Source organism: Bubalus kerabau, chromosome 2 (genome assembly GCF_029407905.1).
Source record: "Bubalus kerabau isolate K-KA32 ecotype Philippines breed swamp buffalo chromosome 2, PCC_UOA_SB_1v2, whole genome shotgun sequence".
In the NCBI taxonomy this organism is placed as follows: Eukaryota; Metazoa; Chordata; class Mammalia; order Artiodactyla; family Bovidae; genus Bubalus; species Bubalus kerabau.
In genome coordinates, this window is record NC_073625.1 from 141,300,827 (window position 1) to 141,321,052 (window position 20,226).

General features: G+C 43.4%; 2 long non-coding RNA genes across 2 annotated transcripts; one reads left to right on the forward strand and one right to left on the reverse strand.

The window, feature by feature from the left end:
* Nucleotides 1–331: 331 nt before the first annotated feature.
* On the reverse strand, nucleotides 332–6,491 carry LOC129643886 (uncharacterized). The gene is made up of 2 exons (XR_008710580.1): nucleotides 5,059–6,491; nucleotides 332–663 (listed from the first exon to the last, which is right to left on the reverse strand). It is a non-coding gene; the product is annotated as an uncharacterized LOC129643886 (long non-coding RNA).
* Nucleotides 1,965–12,911, forward strand: LOC129643885 (uncharacterized). The gene is made up of 5 exons (XR_008710579.1): nucleotides 1,965–1,979; nucleotides 3,064–3,415; nucleotides 7,471–7,648; nucleotides 8,322–8,408; nucleotides 12,694–12,911. It is a non-coding gene; the product is annotated as an uncharacterized LOC129643885 (long non-coding RNA).
* Nucleotides 12,912–20,226: the final 7,315 nt, after the last annotated feature.

Here is a 20,226-nt window from a genome sequence, read left to right on the forward strand (position 1 = left end):
TCTTTGTTGTGGTCTGTGCAACACAATCTAACCCAAGACTGACTGACTTGTGATGGCTTGTCTTGACTATCATACTCCAAATCTCATAGAGAAACGAGTCTCTAAGTTTCATCTCCTAGTTAAGAAAGCTGAGCATTCCTGCCTATGCCATCCTTTTCACAGGGCTTTCACACTCCCCCTCTCTTCTGTCCCACAGTGACCCTGCCAACTAGGATTCCTCCTGGGAGTGAGTGTGAAGCCCCACACAGTTCTACAAGGCAACGTGACTTGCTGAGGGTGGTGCAGGTTGGTTACACAGGAATCAGAATTAGAATGTGAGATTAACACCTGATTGCTATGAAAGATGCTCATCATCTAAGCATCATTTTTATTGACTTTGAAGGCTAAGCAGGACACTCAGGGGAAAAAAAAGATCTACATTCTACCCCTCAGGGGTAAAATCCAAGATGAAAAGAGCCAGAGGCAAGGAGAGAGTTGTTACTCTGACATTCCATCCCCTTCTCTTGATTCCCTATAACCCCTCTTCTGCCCACCAGAAAAGAATTGTTGTTGTTTAACTGCTGTCATGTCTGACTCTTTGCGACCCTAAGGACTGTAGCATGCCAAGCTTCCCTGTCCTTCACTGGAGTTGGTGATGCTATCCAACCGTCTCATCCTGTCACCCTAGAAAGAAATAGAAAGAGGCTTCAATTGTGCAGTGATATGTTTCAATTAAATGCACTCAAATTCATCAGTGTTCATGAATACTTCAGTCCAAAACCCTGGGTTAGGTGCTGCAGGAAACCAAAATATGAATGAAGCACCCTCTGCCATAGTGGATAATTTTATGAACAAAAAGAATTCCTATGTAAGCAATATTCATACATTCATATATAAGCTTATTCAACAAATATTTACTAAATGCCCACTGTGTTCCAGGAAATGTGCTAGGTGTTAGGGATACAGTGTTTAAAAGACAAAGTTTATGTCGTTGTGGTGTGCTGTGCTCAGTCACTCAGTCACATCCAACTCTTTGAGACCCCTTGAACCATAGCCTGCCAGGCTCCTCTGTCCATGAAATTTTCCCGGCAAGGATAGTGGAATGGGTTGCCACTTCCTTCTTCAAGTTGTTGTGGTACTTTCATTTTACTGAGGAAGAATCAGGATAAACATTTACCTGCCTTAAGGAATTTGCCCAAATAACAACCAGGGATGGAAGTGTGTGCATCCTAGAGCAGGATTCAAGTTTCAGCAGTCTGACTCTAGATCCCTGCTCTTAGCCACCATCCTATTCTACCTAAAACTCCAAATTTCTGAAATAAAATAGACTTGGTGTGCAGTCAGGCCATTCAGGATGGCTATTTCCCAAACTTATGCTTACCAAAGGGGAAGGGTTTGGAGAAGGGACAGTTAGGGAGTTTAGCATCAGACCTGTACACACTGCTATATTTGAAACTTCCCTAGTGGTCCAGTGGTTAAGCATCTGCCTTGCAATGCAAGGGTCACCAGTTCAGTCCTTGATCTGTGAAGATCCAACATGCCAAGGAGTAACTAAGCCCTTGTGTCACAACTCCTGAGCCCAGACTCTAAAGTCCATGAGCTACAACTACTGAGGCCACATGCCCTAGAGCCCATGCTCCAAACAGGATGTAATAGAGTGCCTTGTAGTGCAGATCTTAGGGTGCAGCTAGTTGCTATGGGCCATTAACCCCTCCAGGACTGAGGACCAAACTGAACTGATTAACCCCTCCTAGCCCCCACCCCCCACCCTGTTACCAGGGCAACCGTCACTAGGGGACCGGTCCTTCTCAGCCATTGGTCAGCGATAGTGAGCTGCTCCCTCAAGCAATCAACTATCAATGAGGGACTATTTGTGGTCCTGCTCAGTCATTCATTGGTCGGTGCCACAGTGGGCCCCACCCACAAGCAAGCAGTGAGACCCTTAGGGAGGCCATTCACCCAACAATCAGTGGAGCATTTGCCCTCAGGTGGAGAGTGAGGTAAGAGGCTGATCTTAGCTTTCTCCCTGGGGCCTCCAGCTCACCCTGCCTTGGGCCAGGGAACAGGCTGGGCTAGGGTGGATATATGTCCTGCGTGGCTCCAGAGCCCTCACCAAGACCACTTAGTAGTTATGGCCCAAAGACCTTTCTCTGTTTCAAACTCAGGCATTTTGGTATTGTTTGGCCTCACTGTGCATTGGTCACATGGACTTGCCTTTAGATACTAGCAGGACTTCCCTGGTGGTCCAGTGGCTAAGACTCTACACTCCCAATGCAGGGGGCCCAGAGTTTGACCCCTGTCAGGGAACTATGAGGAGAAGGCAATGGCACCACACTCCAGTACTCTTGCTTGGAAAATCCCATGGAGGGAGGAGCCTGGTAGGCTGCAGTCCATGAGGTCCCTAAGAATCGGACACGACTGAGCGACTGAACTGAACTGAACTGAACTGAAGCCAACTGATTTGTGGTTCACTAGGAAAATATAGCAACCCACTGCAGTACTCTTGCCTGGAAAATCCCATGGACGGAGGAGCCTGGTAGGCTGCAGTCCATGAGGTCCCTAAGAGTCGGACACGACTGAGCGACTTCACTTTCACTTTTCACTTTAATGCTTTGGAGAAGGAAATGGCAACCCACTCCAGTGTTCTTGCCTGGAGAATCCCCAGGACAGAGGAGCCTGGTAGGAGGCCCTCTGTAGGGTCTCACAGAGTTGGACACGACTGAAGCGACTCAGCAGCAGCAGCAGCAGCAGCAGGGAACTATGATCCCACATGCTGCAACTAAAGATCCCGCCTGCCCCAACCAAGACCCAGCACAGCCAAATAGATAAATACTAATATTTAAAAAAATTTTTTAAAGGATAACAAACAAGGACCTATTGTATAGCAAAGGAGACTCTGCTCAATATTATGTAACAATTTAAAAGTGGTAAAAGAATTAGATACATATGTATGTAACCTGAGTCACTTTGCTGTAGACCTGAAACATTGTTAAAAAAAGATGGCTGTTCCCTTGTTTTCTGTATATCCTCTGCTCAACAAGGCCCTGGCTTCACTCAGTGACTATCCAATCCTCTTAATTACAGGACTTCATCAGTAACTGCCTGCCTGCTCGCCCCCTGGCCCAGCTGCTGGTTTCCCTGGTAACTGATGAGACAACGTGACATAACTTGCCCCTATAAATGGTAGCCTGCCTCTCTCCTGAGTAGCCAAGGCTGCTGCCGTGTCCTGCCTGCAATCTGCTACACATGGTGGAGCTGTCGTTCCAGGACCTTTTGCTTCAGACTTCTAAGATCCCTCGTCCACTAAACCACTGATGTCTCTGTCGCTGTACCTGGGGTCTTACTCAGGTCTCAAGGCTGAGCAACTACAAGGCTTCCAGGCCTGTGGGGTGCAGCCCAATAATTGATGAGCGGTCAAGAAGCCGAGGAAACTCTTGTGAGTATAGAACTGTTGGGAGATAAGGTCAGGGAATGGGAAGTTATGGGGGTGATCCTGAGGTGATGGTTGTCTCAATAAGGGCTGTCTTTCTCTTCCATTATGTTGATATTTTGTTAACCTCAGGTCTCTCCACCCTAAAAGGAACAGCCCCACATTCATGGCTCACCTAAATGCATGGGGATGGCTGTTGAACACAGGAAAAATGCAAGGACCTGGATTAGATACAGAATATCAGCATACCCCTGAACCATCAACCCTAAACAGCTACAGAAGTGGGCTTTAGAGATGTTAACTCAGGGACAGATTTGTGAATTGGATATGGCCAGTTACCTGGAAAGGTTTGGTTGGAACCTGTGGCAACAGCAAAATAAAACTGCCATTTGTGGCCTTGTGGGGAATAGGATTAGAAAGGGATTTATAGATCTCACCTGTCTGCTACCTGTTCCACCTAAGACCAATAAGGTAATTAATCCAGGCCTGACTGGAGGAAGGCACAACCATATTAACCCTGTGGGCCTCGCCAGGATTCAGCATGGGCTCTGGGGACTGAGGGTGAAGAGATGGTATGTTACTGCCCCCTAGGACAGAAACCTCAGGGGTAGCACTATCTCAAGATGCTGTTACTGATTCTATGTTGGTCAATGCTCATGATCTTCCCTGTACAGTGCCTCTTAACAAATATAGTCTGAGCAAAGGCAATCTGTTTGCAGACTGAGCACAGTGGTGGCGTCGCTGTGAAATGAGTCTGCTTGCTGGGTCTATAGAAGATACCATTGTCGTTGTCCTCTGGACTTTCATGAAAACTGGAACCTGTAACTGGCTGGCTTGCATGTTTGCCCACCTCCTGGACTCTTAATACTCTTTAGCTGCTATTGTCTGTGTTGCATTTATGGGGTCTGTTTGCAGTGCCCCCTCGTACATACCTGAGCCCAGGGATATCACAGAAGAGGGAGGGACCAAGATTGTAAGGGTCGTGCGAAATGTGCAGGGGTGAATTTTATGGTCAGGCCATTCAGGATAGCTATTTTTATTTTGTCTTCCTTTGTGTCCATCCCTTGCTCAACAAGGCCCTGTTCATTCATGTGACTATCAAATCCTCCTAATTATAAGGTTTCATCAGTAACTGCCTACATGCTTGCCTCCTGCCCCAGGCCCTGGTTTCCCTGGTAACTGAGGGGCCCACCTGACATCAATTCCCCTTATCAGTTCAGCCGCTCAGCCGTGTCCAACTCTTTGTGACCCCATGGACTACAGCAGGCCAGGCCTCCCTGTCCATCATCAACTCCTGGAGCTTACTCAAACTCACGCCCATTGAGTTGGTGAAGCCATCCAACCATCTCATCCTCTGTTGTCCCCTTCTCCTTCTGCCTTCAATCTTTCCCAGCATCAGGGTCTTTTCCAATAAGTCAGTTTTTTGCATCAGGTGGCCAAAGTATTGGCATTGGCAGGTCGGTATAATGCCCCGACAGGTTTCTGCCATAAGCCGTATGAGACCACCGTGGAACCGCAGAGCAGCGCTCCTTACTTGCTTCACGCAGGGCATGCCATTCATTCACACAAGCACACCGTAGAGTTAGTAAGGCACAGCAGAAAACGTGTTCACTAAGAGAACAAAGAACTAAAGCTCCAAGCATCCTTACCTTGTCCTGAAGGATCCTGGACGAGCGCCCAAGATGAAAGGTTGTTGTTGAATCACGAGAAGACACCGGGATTCTTGGCCCCCAGAGGAGAAGAATTCAATCCGCGGCCAGAGATGAGGCTTGATCGCTCAGAGCTTTTGTGTAATAAAGTTTCATTAAAGTATAAAGGAGATAGAGAAAGCTCCTGACATAGGCATCAGAGGGCAGAAAGAGTACCTGCTTGCTAGTGTTAACAATGAAGTTATATAATCCAAAGAATGTCTGGAGGTTGTAAAGACCTCATCAGACCTACTCCCATAATTTACATTTTAAGATAACACTGTCCTCAGGCAGGATACATCCTTGTAAAGACCAGGTCTACTCCCATAATTTACATTCTAAGATAACAGAAGGTTTAATCCAGAGACTGTCCTTAGGCAGGATACATTATTGTTATATAATCCTAAGGAATGTGGAGAAAGAAAAAAAGTTTGTCCTTTCTTCCTCCTTGAGAATTCCAGACCCCTTTCTCCTTGGGGACCCCTAGACTCCTTATCAACCTGCCTAGGAACTGACTCTCTCAGTTTCAGCCTCAGAATCAGTCCTTCCAATGAATATTCAGGATTGATTTCTATTAGGATGGACTGGTTGGGTCTCCTTGCTGTCCAAGGGACTCTTAAGAGTTTTCTCCAACACCACAGTTCAAAAGCATCAATTCTTCAGTGCTCAGCTTTCTTTACAGTCCAACTCTCACATCCATACATGACTACTGGAAAAACTATAGCTTTGACTAGATGGACCTTTGTTGACAAAGTAATATCTCTGCTTTTTAATATGCCGTCTAGATTGGTCATAACTTTTCTTCCAAGGAGCAAGCGTCTTTTCATTTCATGGCTGCAGTCACCATCTGCAGTGATTTTGGAGCCCGAAGAAATAAAGTCTGTCACTATTTATATTGTTTCCCCATCTATTTGCCTTGAAGTGATGGGACCAGATGCCATGATCTTAGTTTTCTGAATGCTGAGCTTTAAGCCAACTTTTTTACTCTCCTCTTTCGTTTTAGAGGCTCTTTAGTCCTTCACTTTCTGCCACAAGGGTGGTGTCATCTGCATATCTGAGGTTATTGATATTTCTCCCTGCAATCTTGATTCCAGCTTGTGTTTCATCCAGCCCAGCATTTTGCATGATGTACTTTGCATATCTTTCTGGTGTAGTAGAAGCATGTGCATTCATCTTCTCCTGTGAGAACTCCAAAATTACAGCTCACTGCTGAACAACCATTGACAGGAGGATGTTGGATCCCACCAAAAAAAGATACCCCATGTCCAAGGGCAAAGGAGAAGCCCCAAAAAGATGGTAGGAGGGGTGAAATCCCATGTAGTATCAAACCCCATATCCACCAGAGATGCTCAGAGGGCCCAAACAAAACCTTTGTGCACACCAGGAGACCCCATAGAGACTGAGTCAGGCCTGCCTTTGAGTGAGTGTCTCCTGTGGAGATACGGGTCAACAGTGGCCTGTTACAGGGGCAGGGGCTCTGGGTGCAGCAGACCTGGGAATGGCATAAGCCCTCTTAGAGGGGGTCACCATTAACCCCACCATAGAGCCACCAGAACTTACACAGGACTGGGGAAACAGACCCTTAGAGGGCACAAACAAAACCTGTGCACACCAGAACCCAGGAGAAAGTAGCAGTGGCCTCACAAGAGACTGACCCAGACTTGCCTGTGAGTGTCCAGGAGTCTCCGGTGGAGGTGTGGGTCAGCAGTGGCCTGCTGCAGGGTCAGGGGCACTGAGTGTGGTGCACGAGACCTTTGGAAGGAGGTCGCCATTATCTTCATTACCTCCACCATAGTTTGGCCTCAGGTCAAAAAACAGGGAGGGAATAGCCCCACCCATCAACAGAAATTCCCCCTATAAATGGAGCCTAATCCCCTAAGTAGCAGAGACTGCTGCCATGCCTTACCTGCTGTCTGTCATGCACAGTGGGATGTCATTCTAGGACCTTTGTCCTTAGACATGTAAGATCCCCGTCCAAAAAACCACTGATGTTCCTGTTGCTATATCTGGGCTCTTTCTTCAGTCTCAAGGTTGGGCAGCTACGAGTCTTGCAGACCTCTATAGAGCATGGCCCAACACCTGGTATCCAGGAGCCAGAGACGTTTTTGCAGAATTGGAAGCAAAACAAGACTGACTTTGTCATATTCAGATTAGATAAAATGGAACCTCCAGATTCACATTGCTTGTGATAGTCTGTTCCCAAATCTCCAGCTAGCAACGCAATAAACATCAACTAATAAAACATGGGCCTTGGAATGATGTGTGACTGTTCTAAGACCTAGTCTGCTTATGATTATCAAGTGATGTATGTTTGTTATTTCACAATATCTTACTACTTTTCATAGCATGTTTATAAGTCTGCTCTTATCTTAGCAGGGACAGGGGACAAATAGAAGAAGAACAAAATTGGGAATGTGAAGAGGAAGAGCTAGACAATACTGCTGACATGGTCAAGCCATCACCCTGGTCTCAGGTAGCTCATGTGGGCTCCAGACCCTTGACTCTTCCAGAGTAATTAACGCACAAAGGAGAACACAGCATCACTCCTCAGGTGAGGCTCCCACTGAAGATGACCAGCCTTGGTTGATGAGAAGGGCATCTTCTAGGAAGGGTGTGCCAGTGGCTCCTGTCAACTTTAGGGGCATAGCTCTGGAATATTAGAAGAGAAATCTAGTGATGGAGCCGTAATGAAGTAGTGAAGGGAGTGAAGTATTTGAGCAAAAGATTCTGTTCGCTTTCGATACAAAGATAAGCTTCCCATTTAGACCCTAGTGACAACAAAGCAACAGTATAAACGAAGGAAGGTACTGAGCAAATGGTATTTAAAGAGGCACTGTTGTCTCAAGGAGAGCCTTGTTTCTAAGTTCAGTAATAACAACTCAGCCCTTTAAAATTCAAGAGGAAAACAAATGCACCCACAGACCACATGATTTTGGTGTGGTTTAGATTTCAGTTGATGCAGGGTTTGGGACTTCACTGGGTGGTGCTAATGAAACACGGGGCACGTTGACTCTTTTCTGCTTGACATTTACCTGGCTGCACGATTTCTAGCATGTTCTGTCTGACACAGGTATTTTCAGGATGGACAGATCATTCAAAATGATGCCTTTTTTTTTTTTTTGAAGAGGTGGTAATACTAAAAAGGGAAATAGAGTAAGATCTAAGTGTTATACAAGTTTAAACTCCCAACCCTATTTAATTCATGATTCTTTCAATCATAACAGATCATTATGAACCCAGTGTCTACTTTGTTTTTGACCTCAAGTTGAATATACATGGCAGAAATCCAGAGGGAGAGCATGAAGACTCAGGTATTATATAATTTCTGGTTAATATTTATGAAAGAAAGACATTGTCATTTTAAAGCCTAAGAAATGGAAAGTTTTTTGACTTGCCAAAACATTAAAATAATATATAATTGATTGAATTGAAGATTTGTTTAGCAATAATGTGGTAAAGGTTTTGATAACCATTGCTATGTTTTAAAAGTGGTGGACAATGACACATTATATCCATTATGTAGTGTAAACTTGCTATGAAGTAGAAGAGAAACAGAGGTAAGAAGGCATCTGTCTAGGAAGTAGGTCAAACATTTGTCCAGTATGTGGTCTGAGGAAGAACCTGTGCTAGAGACAAGAATAAGTAAGAATATTCAAAAGGAAGCCAGGAACAGCTGGTCTCCAGAGCCAGGCAGGCAGGCAGGCTTGCAAGGAAATCCTAGCTCTGTTGCTCCATGATGTTGTGAGGCTATTTTGATTGTTGTTGCTGTGTAACAAATAACCCTAGAACTTGTTGTAAAGAGACAACATTTTTGTTTTGCTCCTCACCTTGAGGGACAGAACTTCAGGAAGGGTTGCACTGGATAGATCTTCTTTGTGGTCTCCCAAGGTTACACTGAGATGTTGGCCTGATCTGCCATTATCTGAAAGATTGCGGTTGGACCAGATATGAGAGCCAGATGGAGGCTGTCACCTGGGAGCTTGGCCATGTTCAGGGGATGCTCCAGCATAGTGGCCCTTGGAATGGCAAACTTCTTAGCTGGTGGTCGTCCTTTGCCAGACTAAGTGTTCCAATGGAGGCTGGTGGTAGATGCATGGCATTTATAATGAAAGCTTGAAAGTTGGTCATTTCAGTCATTGCTCTGTTGGTAAAAGCAGTCACAACCCCAGGGGTAGGAATTAGACTCTGCTCTTTGACTGAAGGGGCTTCCCTGGTGGCTCAGCTGGTAAAGAACCTGCATGCCAATGCAGAAGACACAAGAGACATGGGTTCAATCCCTGGATTGGGAAGATCCCCTGGAGAAGGATATGGCAACCATTTCTTTACAACCAATTGCTCCGGTATTCTTGGCTGGAAAATTCCATGGCCAGAGTTGCCTGGTGGGCTACAGTTCACAGGGTCACAGAGTCAGACAGGACCGAGTGCGCGTGCATACACACACAGTGACTGAGGTGGCAAGGCCACACTGTGGAGGATGGGAGATGCGGTTGCAGCCGTCTTTCTAAATAAAATCTGCCAAATGGCCTTGAGAAAAATAACTTCTAAAGTTTAGTTTCCCTATATGTAAAATGGAAATAACAATATTCTATAAAAGATTATGATAACTGAAAAAAAATGTGCTTTTAAGAGGCTTAGCCTGGTGCTGGAAACCTAGTGAATGTTTAATCAATGTTTGCTATTAATGGTCCTGGCACTTGGGGTGCTGACTCTAGCTCCCACTTTTACCAGAGCAGGATATGAAGCCATGTCACATCTCTTTGTGATATTCAAACTACCAGTGCCTCTGACTCCCCTCCTACCTATCCATAAGGAGATTCTTCTCTCACCCCTAGGATCTGACCTCCTGTGACATTATCAAAACACTCAAAGTGTCATTCACTTTCTTGACACTGCCCCTTGGGCTTCATCTTTGCCAGAGACATTCACTGACTGTGGTAGGCATCGCCACAAAGGCTGCTCAGGCTCTCCTCTTCTGAACCCTGTCTTCTCTTCTCAAGCTCCAAACTATCCCTCCAGGCCTTTCCCTCCCTGAAGAGAATTCCTTCTTTCACTAAGAGTAGAGATCCCTCCAAGTGGGAATTCTCTCATCCCTGTCTTCTCCATTTCCACACTTAGTGCCACCTGCACCCATCATCATTTTCTCACCTTATGTCTCAAAATGAAGACATAGATCCTCTGGTTTCTAAGCCTGGGTCCCTCAGTCCTAAACTCTGTTCCCATCCTTTCTCTGTCCTCTGGAACATCGCTACACCGATGATGCCTTCTCTCGTATCTTCTGCTGCTTCCTCTAGACCGGCACCTTCCCTTGAGTCTATCAAATGCTGAAGCCTTTCCTAGTTTACTATGAATAAATCAAAACTGATCAACTATACCGTTTCTGCAGTCTTGTTCCTCTGGCAAGCTGCTGTACCCACCTGTTCTTCACACCAACCTCACTACCTACAAGTCCTTGTCACTATTCATTCTTTACTCCCTGTAGTATCTCCTGCTCTGTCTTTCTAGAAACTGTTCCTGCAGAGGAACCTTGGGGCCTCTTGATTTAAATTGCTGTTTTGAGGTGGCTTGTTAGACAGTAGAAGTTAAATACCATAGTGATCAAGCCGAGATCTTAACCCATGTGGTGACTGCGTAGCCTTCTTCCCTTCCATGTCAGCATGTCCTAGAGAGTAAGGCTGATGTATTCTTGTGGGGGCTTTGACTTTCAAGTGAAGGAGTTAGAATATCTCAAATCTGGTTGTTTGTCTCTTTTTAATCTGAAAGGTTCACACTAAGGAATATTGTGTGTAAAGGGAACGGGGGGCATACTTTTAAAAGAATCGCTTGGGAAGGTTTTGTAAAACCTGTGTACCTCTCTTCTACTCTCTCAGCTCTTTTGTAATTTACTCCCTCACATAAAGGTCGTTGGGGATGTTTGGAGTCTGTTTCTACACCCTTGTTGATCAGACCAACATTTTTCACCTGCAAAGACTCAAGGGCCTAGAGGGGCCAAATAACTCTCTTAAAGTGTCAAACCTGCTAAAATGCCAGGATTTTGTACTCTGTTTTAACGTATCTATGCATCCATATTTTTACTTGTTTCTCTAAATGTCTGGATATCTGTCCACAGCAAGTCAAGCAATACAGAGGTTTATAAAAAAACTTCAGTCTCTTTTTCTACTTTACTATTGAGGTTATTACTTACAACAGTTTGATAACCTTTCATACTTTATGCTAACATTTATTTTATCAATGATATATTTCCAAGTAAGTAAAAATGGTCTAATTTTTCCCATTTTTAAATTTATAGTTGACATAAAATGTACCTCTTTAAAGTATACAGTTCAGTCATTTTTAATATATTAAACAAGGTTATGCAACCATTATCTCACTTCATACACTTTCATTACCCCTAAAAGGAGGCTTACCCATTAGCAGTCACTTCAGTGGTAGTGACTATTAACCTACTTTGTCTTCATAGCTTGCCCACTCTAGACATTTCATATAAATGGAATCATACAATATGTAGCCTTCTGTGTCTGAATTTTTCACTCAGCATAATGTTTTCAAGGTTCATCTTTGTTGTAGCGTGTATCAGTACATTCTTTATGGTCAAATAACTTCATTGTAAGTTATAGACTACATAGACTACATTTGCTTATCTCCTCATCAGTTGGATATCTAGCTATTACAGGTTTTGTGTAGTCTTAAGTGTTATTTCTCTTGGATATGTACCTAGGAGTAGAATTGCTGGGTCATACAGTAATTTCATGTTTAACTTTCTGAAGAATTGTCAAACTGTTCCAAAGCAGCTACACCATTTTACATTGCCATCAAGTATGAGAGTTCCAATTTCTCCAAATCCATGACCATGTTTGTTGTTGTTGTCTTGATTATGGTTGTTCCTGTGTGTAATGTGATATTTCATTATGGTTTTGATTTAGGAGTAGTCATGTCTAGCATCTTATGTGTTTATTGGTCACTTGCATCTTTTCTTTGGATAAATGTCTATTCAAATTCTTTTTTAATCTGATTTTTTTGAACTGTAATAGTTCTTTATATATTCTGGAAACAAGTCCCTGACTGAATATATAATTGGCAAGTGTTTTCTCCCTTTGTTTTTACATTCTTGTCCTTGATGCACACGAGGTTCAAAATTTTAATAAACTAATTTATCATGTGTATTGTCATATCTAAAAAATTGTTGCCTAACCCAAGGTTATGAAACTTTATGTTCTAGACATTTTATAGCATTAGTTCTTACACTTAGGTCATTCCATTTTGAGATTATTTTTTCTATATGGTATGAAATAAGGGTACAGATTTATTCTTTTGCATATGGATTTTCATTTATCCCAGTTTTTGTCAAAAGATGGTCCTTTCTCCATTAAATTGTCTCAATGCCTTTGCTGAAACTCAATTGATCTTATATGGGTTCATTTCTGAACTCTCAATTCCATCACATGTATCTGTGTTTATCCTTATGCCATTACCACACTGTCTTGATTATTGTAGCTCTTCTGTATTTCTGAAATTGGGAAGTGTGAGACCACCAACTTTTGTGGGGTTTTTTTTTGCAAGATTGTTTTGGCTAATCAGAGTCCCCAAACTTCAACATAGATTTTAAAATTGGAGTGCCAACTTCCTTAAAACATCTGGAGTTTTGATGAAGATTACATTGAATCTGCAGATCAATTTGAGAACTTCTGACATCTGGATTTTGAGACTTTCAATCCATGAACAAGAGATATTCTTCTATTTATTTAAGTCATTCTTTTAATGATTTCTGGTTTCTGGTGTACAAGTCTTATACTTTTCATTAAACTTATTTCTAAGAAGTTTTGGTACTGTCATAAATAGAATTATTTTATAATTTTATTTCTTTTCATGGCTCCTTGCTATTATATAGACACACAATTGACTGTTACCATATCCTGCAGTTTTGCTGAATTGGTTTACTAGCAATTTTTTGGTTAGGGTTTCAGTATAAGATCATGTCAACTGCAAATAGAGTTTTATTTTTTTGCAGTTTGGATACTTTTACTTTTTTTTAATAATTATAGTTAAAACCTTTAGTACAACATTGAAAAGATGTAACAAGAGTGAACATCCCTCATTTGTTCCTGATCTTTAGAGGAAAGCTTTCAGTTTACCGTAGGTTTTTCTTTTTTTTTTTTTTTAATTTTATTTTTAAACTTTACATAATTGTATTAGTTTTGCCAAATATCAAAATGAATCCGCCACAGGTATACATGTGTTCCCCATCCTGAACCCTCCTCCCTCCTCCCTCCCCATTCCATCCCTCTGGGTCATCCCAGTGCACCAGCCCCAAGCATCCAGTATGGAAAACCGTAGGTTTTTCATAGATCCTCTCTGTCAGGTTGAAGAGGTTCCCCTTACTGTTTTGAGTCTTTCTATGATGAAAGACTAGGTTTTTTTCTAATACTTCATGTGTATATTGAGATGATCATACTTGTCCTTTATTCTATTAGTATGTGTACCAAACTAATTTATCACGTGCTGAACCCACTTTGTGTTCCTCAGATCATTTGTCAATGGTTTATACTCATTTTTATGCTACTGGATTCCATTTGCCCATACTTCGTGGATTTTTACATCCTTAGTAATAAGGGATATTGATTTTTTTTCAGGCAAGGTTTTATTGGTCCCTGCTGCAGCAGAGGGGAGTGAGAGCAAACAAAATTTCCCTTGCTTGCTCCCTCCCCGAGGTGGGAGTGAGTGTCCAGGGGTCTGACCGGAGGGGTGGCTTAGTTGTTTTGCTTATCCCTTAGATAGTATTGTGTGCAGGGGGCATGCACAGTACCCTACTTTTGCTCCTGACCCCCTGATTTTGCTCCACACTCCTCAAAATGTCAGTTGGGTTTTTTGGTCTCTTTGAGTCTTTTGTCCAGAATTTGCCCCAACTGCACATACACAGTTATTTTTAGTCCTGTATGGTCTCTCTGTATTTTGTTGCTTGAGGTGTATCCAGGTGCAAACACTGCAGCAGAATCCCAGGTCCCAGCCTGTCTCATCCCCTCTGAGAGACTCTAAATCCTTACTCTTAATCGGTAAGGGAGTAAGGATCTCTTCTTCTGAAACTTCTTCCTGCTGGACAGGGGCCGCAGACCCTAGCCCATCCTAGAGAAGTGGAAGTCCCTTGCTGACTGCTTCAAGGACCTGTAGGGAGGGACCTGGGCCAATTTCCACTGGGATGGGCTGAATTCCTTGAGCCATCACAGCCTTACTTCAAACTGTTAGAGTCTAAAAGACGCAAACTCAACCAAAAGGTTAAACAAACAAGGGCTAAAAAGGAGATGAGAACAATAGCCATCAATTAAGTTCAGTTCAGTCGCTCAATTGTGTCTGACTCTTTGTGACCCCATGAATCGCAGCATGCCAGGCCTCCCTGTCTATCACCAACTCCCGGAGTTCACTCAGACTCATGTCCATCGAGTCAATGATGCCATCCAGCCATCTCATCCTCTGTCGTCCCCTTCTCCTCCTGCCCCCAATCCCTCCCAGCATCAGAGTCTTTTCCAGTGAGTCAACACTTTGCATGAGGTGGCCAAAGTACTAGAGTTTCAGCGTCAGCATCAGTCCTTCCAATGAACACCCAGGACTGATGATCTTCAGAATGGACTGGTTGGATCTCCTTGCAGTCCAAGGGACTCTCAAGAGTCTCCAAAACTACAGTTTGAAAGCATCAATTCTTCGGTGCTCAGCTTTCTTCACAGACCAACTCTCACATCCATACACGACCACTGGAAAAACCATAGCTTTGACTAGACGGATCTTTGTTGGCAAAGTAATGTCTCTGCTTTTGAATATGCTATCTAGGTTGGTCATAACTTTCCTTCCAAGGAGTAAGCATCTTTTAATTTCATGGCAGCAATCAACATCTGCAGTGATTTTGAAGCTCAAAAAAATAAAGTCTGACATTGTTTCCCCATCTATTTTCCATGAATTGATGGGACCAGATGCCATGATCTTCGTTTTCTGAATGTTGAGTTTTAAGCCAGCTTTTTCACTCTCCTCTTTCACTTTCATCAAGAGGCTGTTTAGTTCCTCTTCACTTTCTGCCATAAGGGTGGTGTCATCTGCATATCTGAGGTTCTTGATATTTCTCCCGGCAATCTTGAGTCCAGCTCGTGCTTCTTCCAGCCCAGCGTTTCTCATGATGAACTCTGCATAGAAGTTAAATAAGCAGGGTGACAATTTACAGCCTTGACGTACTCCTTTTCCTATTTGGAACCATGTGCAGTTCTAACTGTTGCTTCCATGTGCAGTTCTAACTGTTGCTTCCTGACCTGCATATATGTTTCTCAAGAGGCAGGTCAGGTGCTCTGGTATTCCTATCTCTTTCAGAATTTTCCACAGTTTATTGTGATCCACACAGTCAAAGGCTTTGGCATAGTCAATAAAGCAGAAATAGATGTTTTTCGGGAATTCTCTTGCTTTTTTGATGATCCAGCGGATGTTGGCAATTTGATCTCTTGTTCCTCTGCCTTTTCTAAAACTAGCTTGAATATCTGGAAGTTCATGGTTCACATATTGCTGAAGCTTGGCTTGGAGAATTTTGAGCATTACTTTACTAGCATATGAGATGAGTGCAATTGTGTGGTAGTTTGAGCATTCTTTGGCATTGCCTTTCTTTGGGATTGGAATGAAAATGTACCTTTTCCAGTCCTGTGGCCACTGCTGAGTTTACCAAATTTGCTGGCATATTGAGTGCAACACTTTCACAGCATCATCTTTCAGAATTTGAAATAGCTCAACTGGAATTCCATCACCTCCACTAGCTTTGTTCATAGTGATGCTTTCTAAGGCCCACTTGACTTCACATTCCATGATGTCTGGCTCTAGGTGAGTGATCACACCATCATGATTATATTAGTCGTGAAGATCTTTTTTGTACAGTTCTTCTGTGTATTCTTGCCATCTCTTCTTGATATCTTCTGCTTCTGTTAGGTCCATATCATTTCTGTCCTTTATCAAGCCCATCTTTGCATGAAATGTTCCCTTGGTGTCATGAAAGGGCCTAAAAAGGGAAGGGACCAGGTTAACTTTGGGAGGGTCTTCTTAACTGTTGACCAGAAAAGAGAGGCAATATTACCCTGCCAAAGTTAGGAAACCACTTGGCCTGGGTGTATATTTCCTTAATATTAACTTTTACCTGTCCTTTTACATTGATCTGAGTACAGCAGGGAGTATTAGTTATTACACAAACTCTGCCTTGTTCTGCCAGAAGGCAACCAGGGGCCAGATAGTTATCAAGAACCATCTCAGCCAGGGCAACAAGAGAGGCCCCAAGACCCATTAAGGCTCTTAAACAGGAGCCAACCCACTATATCATTTTACTTATCTGTTGATGGTGACTGCCTTTTGAATAGGTGTCTCAGGTCTTCCACTAGCTCACAGGTAATAATATTGTTGTTCTGCTGTGACCTGCAGGGTTTCTGAAAGTAAAAGCTTGAGTCTGGACAAATGTACCCAATTAGATATCCCTTGCAGTTTGATAGCAGTGGGGGATGGTTAAAAGTACTTTATAGAAGCTCTTCATCTCAGCAATAATGGGTCTTGGGGACCTCTCCTTCTAGGCTTTGAGAAGAACTTGGTCCCCGGGGTTTATCTGTGCAGGAATTGCTCCTTCCTCTGTATTTTAGTGGGAGTCAGCAGTGTCTTGTGGGCATAGTCCTGGACTGCCTCCTGAACTTGTCCTAAATTAATATCTTAGGGCCGGATTCACATCCTCACCCAGTAGAATGTCATGGCCTCCATAGCTCATTTCAGATGGTCTAGGTCTCGACAGCTCCTGGGGGTGACATGGACGCTGAGGAATGCAGTAGGAAGCAAGTTCGTTCAGGGATCATGAGTTTCTTGGCAGAGGTTTGCTAAGGTTTACTTTAAAGTATGGTTCGTTTTCTCTACCTTCTATGAAGACTAGGGATACCAAGAGGTGTGTGGCTTGTAGTCTATCCTGGTGTAAGCCTCTGTGTGATTTTGGCTACAAAAGAAGAACCGTTTTCACTTTGGAGGGACTTTGGAAGTTCACACCAAGGAATTAGTTCTCTTAAAAGGGACTTACCAGGGCTTCCCAGGTGGCTCAGTGGTAAAGAATCTGCCTGCCGATGCAGGACAGGGATTTGATCCCTCGTCTGGGAAGATCCCACATGCCTCAGAGCAACTACGCCCCTGAGACACAACTATTGAGCTTGTGCTCTAGAGCCCAGGAACTGCAACTGTCGAGTCCACGTGCCACAGCTACTGAAGCTCACGCACCCTAGAGCCTGTGTTCCACGTCAGGAGAAGCGACCACGATGAGAGCCTGTGCTCCACAGCTAGAGAGTAGCACCCGCTCGCTGCGACTAGAGTAAAGCCCATGCAGCGATGATGACCCAGCGTAGCCAAAAATAAATACATTATGTTTTTAAAAAGGGACTTGCATTTGAATCAGTTCTAATGAGATGGATGAAACTGGAGCCTATTATACAGAGTGAAGTAAGCCAGAAAGAAAAACACCAATATAGTATACTAATGCATATATATGGAATTTAGAAAGATGGTAACGATAACCCTGTATGCGAGACGGCAAAAGAGACACAGATGTATAGAACAGTCTTTGGACTCTGTGGGAGAGGGAGAGGGTGGGATGATTTTGGAGAATGGCATTGAAACTTGTATAATATCATATATGAAACGAATCGCCAGTCCAGGTTTCATGCATGATACTGGATGCTTGGGGCTGGTGCACTGGGACGACCCAGAGGGATGGTACGGGGAGGGAGGAGGGAGGGGGATTAGGATGGGGAGCACGTGTACACCCGTGGCGGATTCATGTTGATGTATGGCAAAACCAATACAATATTGTAAAGTAATTAACCTCCAATTAAAATAAATAAATTTATATTAAAAATAAAAAATAAATAAAAATAAAAAGGGGACTCGCTGACTTCCATAGCCTTTTCAAATGGACTGGAGAAGGCTTCAACCCATTCTGTGAAAGTATCAACAAACACCAGAAGATATTTATATCCTGATCATGGAGGCGTTTGAATGAAATCCAACTGCCAGTCCTTCCCCAGATATGTCCCTTTGCATTGAATTGAGTTATGAAGTGGGGATTAGATGGGTCTTTGGGTTATTACCGGCACATAAATCATAGGCAAGCATTACTTGTTTTTACTGCTCTTGTAAGCCTCTCCCCTGAAACTGCCTTTTGCATCAAGTCCCATAGTACATCCCTCCCATAATGGGTGGCATATGTAAGCTCTTAGTGAGCTTCCATTGTTGGGTTTCAGGGATTAGAACCCTATCCTTCTTTTTATGCCAGCCTGTGCTTCCCTTCTCATAGCCCCATTTTTATTATTTTCTTGTTCCTTTGGGGTTATTAGGGGATGCCAGGGAGTTCAGGGGGACCAGTCACTAAAGCTCTAGAGTCATAACTTGTTCAGGGTCCTGAAATCTAGCTGCCTGTTTTGCCATCTGATCAGCTTTCCTAATCCCTTGGCTCACAGAGAACCCATCCCTCCGATGGCCCCTACACTCACAAAGGACCCATCTCCCTGATGGCCCCTACAGTGGATTAGTGCTACCTGGGTCGGGAGCTGCACTGCTTCTAAAAGAGTCAGAATCAAATCTTCGTGTTTTCTGGGTGAATTTCCAGCAGTTAACATTCCTGTAGTTCCAAATGGCAGCATGAGTATGTAGCATGTGGAACCCATGTTTAGAGTCAGTAAAAACATTTAATTTCTTTCCTTCCCTAATTGAAAATCTCTCATTAATGCAATTAGTTCAGCCTTCTGGGCTGATGATGGGTGACAGGGTCTTGGATTCTATGACTTCATCTTGAAGAACTATGGTATATACCACGCTTCTGGTTCCCATTTCTACAAAACTGTTTCCATTAGTTAGCCATTCGACCTCAGACAGGGCTGTCAAGAGGCTCATCAGACCTGCTGGGGTAAGTTTGTTCTGTGGTCTCTCTGCACTGATGCAATAAGTCTCTACTCTAGACTTCTAGGAGCAGAGTTTCTGGGTTCAGGGTTTGGGACAACTTTAATGTCTGGGATGTCCATTAGGAAGGCCTGATATCATTTTAACCCTCCTCCAGTCAACCAATGATGTCCTTTGACTTCCAGTACAGATTGTACCTGATGAGGGGTTAACACATCTAAGTATTGTCCCTGGGTGTACTTGGAAGCCTCATTAATGAACAGGGCTGTAGCTGCTACTGCCTGCAGGCAGCTTGGCCATTCCTGGGCCACTGAGTCCAGTTGCTTTGAAAAGTATGCCACTGGTCTCAGATCCAGTCTTGGGTTTTGGATCAGGATTCCTAGTGCTATCCCTGACCTCTTGTGAACATATATCTAGTTGTGCTGTGCAGGCTTCTACATTTGAAAGTCCCGATGCTGGTGTTTCAACTCAATTCAGTCTTTAGAGTCTCAAAGGCCTGATGGTGGTCCTTAATCCATTGAAATAATTTCTTTTTACTTCCCTTTAGAAACTCATAGAGGGGTTTTGCTATAAGGCCATAATTTGGAATCCAGATATGACAGAACCCAGCCATACCAAGGAAGTCTTGGAATTGCCTTTCCGTTGTTGGAGATAGTAATGCAATAATTGCTATTTTTCGAACTATGGCCAGAACTTTTGTCCCTGGGGTCAAAACAAATCCTAAATATTGAATCCATTGCTGTGAGATCTGAACCTTTGTTGAAAAGACTTTATATATCCATTTTTTGCCAGAAAATTTAGAACCATAACAGTATTTTGACCTGAATCTTATTTGGTCTCACTATTTATCAATAAATCATCAACGTATTGAAGGAAAGTTCCCTTCTCAAGGCTCAATTCCCTTGCTGATTAATGCATTTCTTAAAAAAAGGGAGCTGTTCCGAAAACCCTGTGGAAGCACTGTCCATGCATGTTGGGCATCCTCCAGGGTGTCAGGGTCCCTTCATTCAAAGGCAGAAATGTATTGAAAGTCTGGATGTAGGGGAATAGAGGAGAATACATCTTTAGGTCCAAAACAGAGAAAGCCAGGTGCTCCCTGGCACTTGGATGAGGAGGGTGTATGGGTTTGTCATCAGTGGGTGAATAGGGATGACTGCCTCATTTGTTGCTCTTAAGTCTTGCTCAAATTGGTACTCC